The following is an 8,855-nucleotide window of genomic DNA, read 5'->3' as shown; positions in this document are numbered from 1 at the left end:
ACAGAAGAGGACGGCTCTGCTAAGCGTCTGCCCCCTCCAGCATATTTCAGCCCAAAGTGTCCTTGAATAAAGTATCTTTATTGGAAAACGGGATTATTTGCTATCGTAGACGAGACCAGCTCTTTTGTAGGTCCATCAGGAACCCCATTTTAACACTGTAACAAGAGTTGAAAGGGGCCTTGGAGGTCTTCTAGTCCAGCCCCCTGCTTAACCAGGAGACCTTCTATCATTTCAGAGAGGTGGCTGTACCAGTCTCTTCTTATAGACTTCCAGGGAGGGACAGAGAGCTGTTCCACTGGTTAATTGTCCTCCCTGTCAGGAAGTTCCTCCTTAAATCCAGGTTGTCTCTCTCCTTAATTAGTTTCCAACTGTTGTTTCCTGTCCTGCCTTCTGGTGCTTTGGAAAATAAGTTGACCGCCTTCTTCCTTCTTTTAAATTTTTATTTTATTTTATAAACAAACATTTAATACATCAGTCATTCCTTTCGTGTGACTTTTCGGTGTTTTCTTCATGGCTCCATCGTTTTGTTGTTACTTCTTTCTTCATTTCAATTTAATCTATTACAATTTTTTCACAAGTACAATATTCTAATTATACCATTTTCATAACTATCAATTGCTTATCTATGTCTTTTTTCTAACCAATGGTAAAATTGATCCCATATCTTAAAATATTCTGAATCCTCTCTTTCTTTGATCATCAAAGTTAAATCTATTCATTTCTGCACAATCTAAAATTTTTTTAATAACTTCTCCTTCCACGGGTATTTTCTCTGTTTTCCAGTTTTGTGCAAAAACAATTCTTGCTGCTATTACATGTATAATCAAATGAATATTTTTTTACTGGTTTTCTCTGGGAAGATACCCAATAAGAACAGCTCTGGTTTTAAATAATGTGTTGTTGGGTCATTTCTTCTAACCATACCTTTATTTTATTCCAATAATTTTTAGCTTCTGGCCATGTCCACCACATATGATAATAAGATCCTGGTAACTGGTGGCATTTCCAACATTTAGCTGATTTATCTTTAAACATTTTTGCCAGTTTTTCAGGAGGCATATGCCATCTATAAAACATTTTATATTGATTTTCTTTATATGCAGTGGACCATGGCCCATAAGGGTTGCCATTTATCTAGATCTATTGAGTATCCAAAACTTTTGGCCCATGTTATCATTGTTTCCTTTACTTGTTCATCTTCTAACTCAATACCCAACAAAAAGTTATAAACTTTTTAAATTAATTTATCCTCTGTTCCCGTGAGTATCCTATCCAGCTCTGTCTTTTCTAAGTAAAATCCATATAGTTTAGCATCTTTTTCATATCTTGTTTGTATTTGCATATTCATATACCAATCTAATTCAATCCCCTGTTCTTCCAAATCTTGCCTCCGCTTCAATTCCCCATTATCTGTTAATAATTTCTTATAACTAACAATGTTTCTAAGGTTAAAAGTATTTGCATGTATTAAAGCTTCCATTGTTGATAACCATGTTGGAATTTTCATATATTTGTCTCTGACCTTCTCCCATACCAATAGCAGTGCGTTTCTTATATCGAGAGACTTGAGGAGAGAATACCAATTCTTAACAAGGCTCTTAATATCAAAGGGAGTGAGTTTTAGATGGCTAATTCCTGAATTCCTATTTGTTCCCTTCATTATATCAAATTAATTAATATAGCTGATGCACATTTTTTACATATATATATATATATATATATATATATATATATATATATATATATATATATATATATATATATATATTCAAGATATGTTGTTTTATATATGACAATGTCACATTTTGTTGTGACAAAATGAAATTAAAAAAAATAAACAAATTAAAGTCTTTGAAGATGGACATTATATGCTTACAAGAGGTCCATATTTTTTTTTTTTTTTTACAAGAGGTCCATATTAGAAAACAACAAAAAATTATTAGAATATTCAAAATTAGGAATCTTATTTACTTCATTAATACATCAAAGTAAAAGAGGAATAGCTTTGTATATCAAAGAAAAATTAGAACCGAAGTTTCTTTTTGAAGATGGAGAAGATAGAATCCTGATGGTGGGAAAAAAATATACTCCAAGCAAATACTCCTGATAGTGTTATACGCACCAAATGAAAAACAAGAAGATTTTTATAAGAGATTACATAGAAAAATTCTAGAATTGGACTATGAACATATTTGTATAATGGGATCCTTTAATGCTGTAATGGATGCGGAATTGGATTATAAAACAATAAAGACAAATAAAAAAGCAAGGAAAATAGTGCCAAAATCTTTTTGTACAATGATAGAAGAATTGAGTATTCAAGATACTTGGAGACAAAAACATCTGAAAGAAAAACAATATACTTTTTATTCAAATAGACATTTATTGTGGTCGAGGATAGATATGATATGGGTGTCATCAGATCTGATAGAGAATATACAAGAAGTAAATATTGGCTCAAATATTTGGGGAGATCACAATCCAATGATGATAATATGGAAAGAACAGAAGAAAAGAGCAAGATGGACATTGAATACATCAATACTAAAAGAAAAAGATTTTCAACAATTTGTGGAAAAAGAACTAAAGTCTTTCTTTGAAATAAATAAAAAAGAGGATACATCACTTCATTATTTGCAGATCCCTCGCATTTTCATTATTTGCAGATCCCTCGCATCCTGGACATAAACTGTTTCAATTCCTACCCTCAAAACGACGCTATAGAGCACTGCACACCAGAACAACTAGACAAAAGAACAGTTTTTTCCCGAAGGCCATCACTCTGCTAAACAAATAATTCCCTCAACACTGTCAGACTATTTACTGAATCTGCACTACTATTAATCGTTTCATAGTTCCCATCACCAATCTCTTTCCACTTATGACTGTATGACTATAACTTGTTGCTGGCAATCCTTATGATTTATATTGATATATTGATCATCAATTGTGTTGTAAATGTTGTACCTTGATGAACGTATCTTTTCTTTTATGTACACTGAGAGCATATGCACCAAGACAAATTCTTGTGTGTCCAATCACACTTGGCCAATAAAAAAATTCTATTCTATTCAGAATGTATGGGACATGATGAAAGCATATACTAGGGGAATGGTAATAACTTATGTGGCAAAGAAAAACAAAAGGAAAAGACAAAAACAGAATTGGAAAAAGAATATAAAATTTTAGAGAAAGACTTTCAGGAAGATAGTCAAAATAACAAAGTTAAGAAAAGAATGGAACTGGAAAAAAATGAAATAAACTTAAACGAACAAGAGCTTTTAGCAAAAAAATTAAGAGCATCCAGACAGAACTTCTTTGAAAATGCAAACAAACCAGGAAGATGGCTAGCATACAAAATAAAAAAGGAAAAGAAAATAATAAAATATTTACAAGATGAAATGAGGAAATTAGAAATTCATTACTATAATGTAAAGAAGATGATAATTCAAAAATATTACGAAAAACTATATTGTCAAGAGGAAATCTTAGAGGAAGACATAACAAAATATTTAGGAAAATCAGATTTACCTAAAATAACTGAACAATACAAGGGAATGTTAGAAGAAAGAATAACAATGATGGAACTGAAAAAATGAAATAAACTTAAACGAACAAGAGCTTTTAGCAAAAAAATTAAGAGCATCCAGACAGAACTTCTTTGAAAATGCAAACAAACCAGGAAGATGGCTAGCATACAAAATAAAAAAGGAAAAGAAAATAATAAAATATTTACAAGATGAAATGAGGAAATTAGAAATTCATTACTATAATGTAAAGAAGATGATAATTCAAAAATATTACGAAAAACTATATTGTCAAGAGGAAATCTTAGAGGAAGACATAACAAAATATTTAGGAAAATCAGATTTACCTAAAATAACTGAACAATACAAGGGAATGTTAGAAGAAAGAATAACAATGATGGAACTGACCGAAGCAATTAAAAGACAAAAAAATGGGAAGGCACTTGGACGAGGTGGCCTACCAGCGGAACTATACAAAACCTTTCAAGTGAGGAGTAACGTAATGCTAAAACTATATAATGAACTCCTAAGTAAAGCAAAAATGCCAGACTCATGAGGGAGGCATATGTAACACTTATATCCAAAGAAGATGCAGACTTACAATTGATAAAAAATTATAGACCAATTTCATTGTTAAATGTGGATTATAAGATTTTCACTTCAATAATGGCAAATCGATTAAAAAGACTACTAAACAAATTTATCCACATGGACCAAAATGGTTTTTTATCTAAGAGACAAATTAGACAAATGTGAGGATAAAACTAAATGTGTTGGAATACTATGAAGCACATCCAGAAAAACAAATGGCGATGATATTTTTAGATGCTCAAAAAGCCTTAGACAACGTAAATTGGCAATTTATGATAAAACAATTGAAGATAATGGACTTTGGGGAGAGATTTATAAATACTACAAAAACAATTTATGAGAAACAATCAGCTAAGATAATGATGAATGGAGAAATGACAACAAATGTTAAAATTATGAAAGGTACAAGACAAGGTTGTCCTCTATCTCCATTGTTATTTATTTTGACTTTAGAAGTTCTAAACAGGAATATTAGGTGAAATGAAAATATAAAAGGGACGAAAATTTAAAAATACAAATTGCAAGCTTTTGCTGATGACTTAGTATTTATCCTGGAAGAACCTCATATAATGGGTCCTAAACTACTAGAACAAATAGAGGGCTATGGAAGAGTGTCTGGCTTAAAAATAAACAAGGAGAAAATGAAAATATTGGTGAAAAACGTTGTAGAAAAACAAAAAAGAGAGATAAAAGAGAAACTGGACATACAGGTGGTAAAAAAGGTGAAATACCTAGGAATATATTTAACATCAAGATGTGTAACAATAAAATAGAACAATTATTATAAACTAAAAGAACAAATTGAGAAAGATTTAGAGAGATTGAACATTGGGCATTGGACTTGAATATTAGGCGCTATCTAACAAAATGAAATTCAACAGTGAAAAAAGTAAGGTTCTACATTTAGGCAAAAAAACCAAAATGCACAGGTACCGTATATGTGATACCTTGTTCAATAGTAGCAACTGTGAGAGGGATCTTGGAGTCTTAGGGGACAACCATTTAGATATGAGCCAGCCGTGTGCAGCAGCTGACAAAAAAGCCAACACAGTTCTGGGCTGCATAAACAGAGGGATAGAATCAAGATCACGTGAAGTGTTAATACCACTTTATAATGCCTTGGTAAGGCCACACTTGGAATATTGCATTCAGTTTTGGTCGCCACGATGTAAAAAAGATGCTGAGACTCTAGAAAGAGTGCAGAGAAGAGCAACAAAGATGATTAGGGGACTGCAGGCTAAAACATATAACATAACATAACATCAGAGTTGGAAGGGACCTTGGAGGCCTTCTAGTCCAACCCCCTGCCCAGGCAGGAAACCCTACACCATCTCAGTCAGATGGTTATCCAACATTTTCTTAAAAATTTCCAGTGTTGGAGCAGTCACAACTTCTGCAGGCAAGTCGTTCCACTTATTAATTGTTCTAACTGCCAGGAAATTTCTCCTTAGTTCTAAGTTGCTTCTTTCCTTGATCAGTTTCCACCCATTGCTTCTTGTTCTACCCTCAGGTGCTTTGGAGAACAGCCCAACTCCCTCTTCTTTGTGGCAGATGAAGAACGGTTGCAGGAACTGGGTATGTCTAGTTTAATGAAAAGAAGGACTAGGGGAGACAGGATAGCTGTGTTCCAATATCTCAGGGGTTGCCACAAAGAAGAGGGAGTCAAAGTATTCTCTAAGGCACCTGAGGGTAGAACAAGAAGCAATGGGTGGCAACTAATCAAGGAGAGAAGCAACTTAGAACTAAGGAGAAACTTCCTGGCAGTTAGAACAATTAATCAGTGGAACAACTTGCCTGCAGAAGTTGTGAATGCTGGAAATTTTTAAGAAAATGTTGGATAATCATTTGTCTGAGATGGTGCAGGGCAGGGGTGAAATCTAAAAATTTTCCCTACCGGTTCTGTGGGCGTGGCTTAATTGGTGGGCGTGGCTTGGTGGTCAGATGGCTTGGTGGGCGTGGCCAATAAGAATAAATAATAAAAATAATAAAGTATAAAAAAACAATAAGAGGTACCAAAAACCAACTTTCACACTGTACACACACACAACACAAAACAACACAACTGACACACACAATGTAAAAGCAGCTGCACTTCACACTTCACACAGCCACAAAAAACCAACTTTCACACTTTACACACACACAACTAACACAGACACACACACAATAGGCCACATGCAGCTTTCTGAGATTTTGTGTGTTTGTGTAGTTAGAGTGAAACACTACAGAAACACACCAAATCTCAGAAAGCTACACAAATATTTTATTTTATTTTATTGTGGACTTCAAATCCCAGAGTTCCTCAGTCAGCAAAGCCAGCCCTTTGATCACCGAAGAAATAGATTAGCTGAGCGATTGATGCTGTCTGGGCTGAAACTGAAACTGCTTTCCGGCTGCAAAGAGAGCCATGCGTGCCTCAGTAATCAAGTAAATGCCTTAAAATCTCTACTTTTACTTGTAGAAAACATGTAAAAAACCCCAAAACCTCTGCAGATGGTGCGGCTCAGCAGAGGCAGGGAGGGCGGGGCCAGGGATTTTTGCTACCGGTCCTCCGAACCAGCAGCCGCCATCGCTACCAGATCGCGTGATCCCGTCCGATCCGGGAGCATTTCACCCCTGGTGTAGGGTCTCCTGCCTGGGCAGGGGGTTCGACTAGAAGGCCTCAAAGGTCCCTTCCAACTCTGTTATTATTATTATTAGATGGAAAAACATACAACTTTCACTTATAGGAAGGATAGCAATCATAAAGATGAATATATTACCAAGGCTATTATATCTATTCCAGACATAACATAACATAACATAACAACAGAGTTGGAAGGGACCTTGGAGGCCTTCTAGTCCAACCCCCTGCCTAGGCAGGAACCCTACACCATCTCAGTCAGATGGTTTTCCAACATTTTCTTAAAAATTTCCAGTGTTGGAGCAGACAGTACCAATAGCAGACAGTACCAATAAAACTTGAGAAAACTTATTTTCAACATCTTAATAAGAAGAAAATTTATATGGCAAAGTAAAAAAGCTAGACTAAATATAAAGATGTATAAAGATGTTACAAGATACGAGGTTATGGGGAGGATTTAGTGTTGGGAATCTCTATGGCAATGGTCAGATAATTCTGCTTTGCATTAGCCACATAATCTCTTAGATAAATAACATAAACTTGTAGATGTAGATTCTTCTAAGAATTGGATCATGTACAAGTAAAAGTAGCAAGCAGACAGAGTTTCCATTGTATGTGTATTTCTACATACTCTGTTCCCACCACATAACCATAACTGTGATGTTTCCATGTCTCGTTACATTTGAGCATTCCGTAGAAATGTATCCACGCCTGCTGTTGCAAACCGCTCAGAAATGCTAACTACAAAGCCTGTCCGGGGAACACCGGACATGATAAGAAAACTGCTTTGCACACATAAAATATTCTGCTTGCTCAGCTGTGCTTGCAACCATATTGCCACAATATACATATCCAACCCAATGTGTCAATTTATGTATGGTTAATCAGGATCACATGCTTGCCTTCTGAATCTCTGTAACCCACCCCTAATCTTAATAAAAGACTTGTCTCGAGCTAGCTCGGGGCTCGCTCACCCCGAGGAGAATTGGACTCCGTGTCTTCATTTCTCACTCCGTCCGGTACGGAAGGCCGGACCCTTTCGTGGCGAGCCCGCTGGCCGCAAGAAAAGCCACAATTTAGAATACTACACAACACAGTATCAACAGTAGAAACTTTCAAATTTCTGGGTTCTATCATATCGCAAGATCTAAAATGGACAGCTAACATCAAAAACATCATCAAAAAAGGACAACAAAGAATGTTCTTTCTGCGCCAACTCAGGAAGCTCAAACTGCCTAAGGAGCTGCTGATCCAGTTCTACAGAGGAATTATTGAGTCTGTCATTTGCACCTCTATAACTGTCTGGTTTGGTTCTGCAACCCAACAAGACACAGACTTCAGAGCAGGGGTGAAATGCTCCTGGTTTGGACCGGATCACCCGATCCGGTAGTGATGGCAGCGGGTGGTTCGGAGAACTGGTAGCAAAAATCCCTGCCTCCCTTTTCCCCTCCACATGCCCAGCTGAGCCGCGTGATCATCAGAGGTTTTGTTTACTTTTAAAAGCATTTTTTCTTTGACTGAAAAAATGCTTTTAAAAGTAAAAAAAAAAGCCTCTGATGATCGCGCGGCTCAGCTGGGATTGTCAGAACCCTTTCAAAGCATTTTTTCTACAAGCTCTTTGGCCAAAAAGGTTGTAGAAAAAATGCTTTTAAAAGTAAAAAAACCCAAAAAAAGTTGGCCACGCCCACCCAGTCACATTACCATCACCACCCCAAGTCATGCCCACAGAACTGGTAGTCAAAAATTTACATTTCACCCCTGCTTCAGAGGATAATGAGAACTGCAGAAAAAACAGTTGCTATCAACCTGCCTTCCATTGAGGACCTGTATACTGCACAAATCAAAAAGAGAGTTGTGAAAATATTTAGACCCCTCACATCCTGGACATAAACTATTTCAACTCCTACCCTCAAAACGACGCTACAGAGCACTGCACACCAGAACAACTAGACACAAGAACAGTTTTTTCCCAAAGGCCATCACTCTGCTAAACAAATAATTCTCTCAACACTGCACTACTATTAATCTTCTCATCGTTCCCATCACCCATCTCCTTCCACTTATGACTGAAACTTTGTTGCTTGTATCCTTACGATTTATACTGATATTGTTTC

Source organism: Ahaetulla prasina, chromosome 2, assembly GCF_028640845.1.
Source record: "Ahaetulla prasina isolate Xishuangbanna chromosome 2, ASM2864084v1, whole genome shotgun sequence".
Classification (NCBI taxonomy): domain Eukaryota; kingdom Metazoa; phylum Chordata; class Lepidosauria; order Squamata; family Colubridae; genus Ahaetulla; species Ahaetulla prasina.
Note: the sequence above shows the minus strand (reverse complement) of the source record.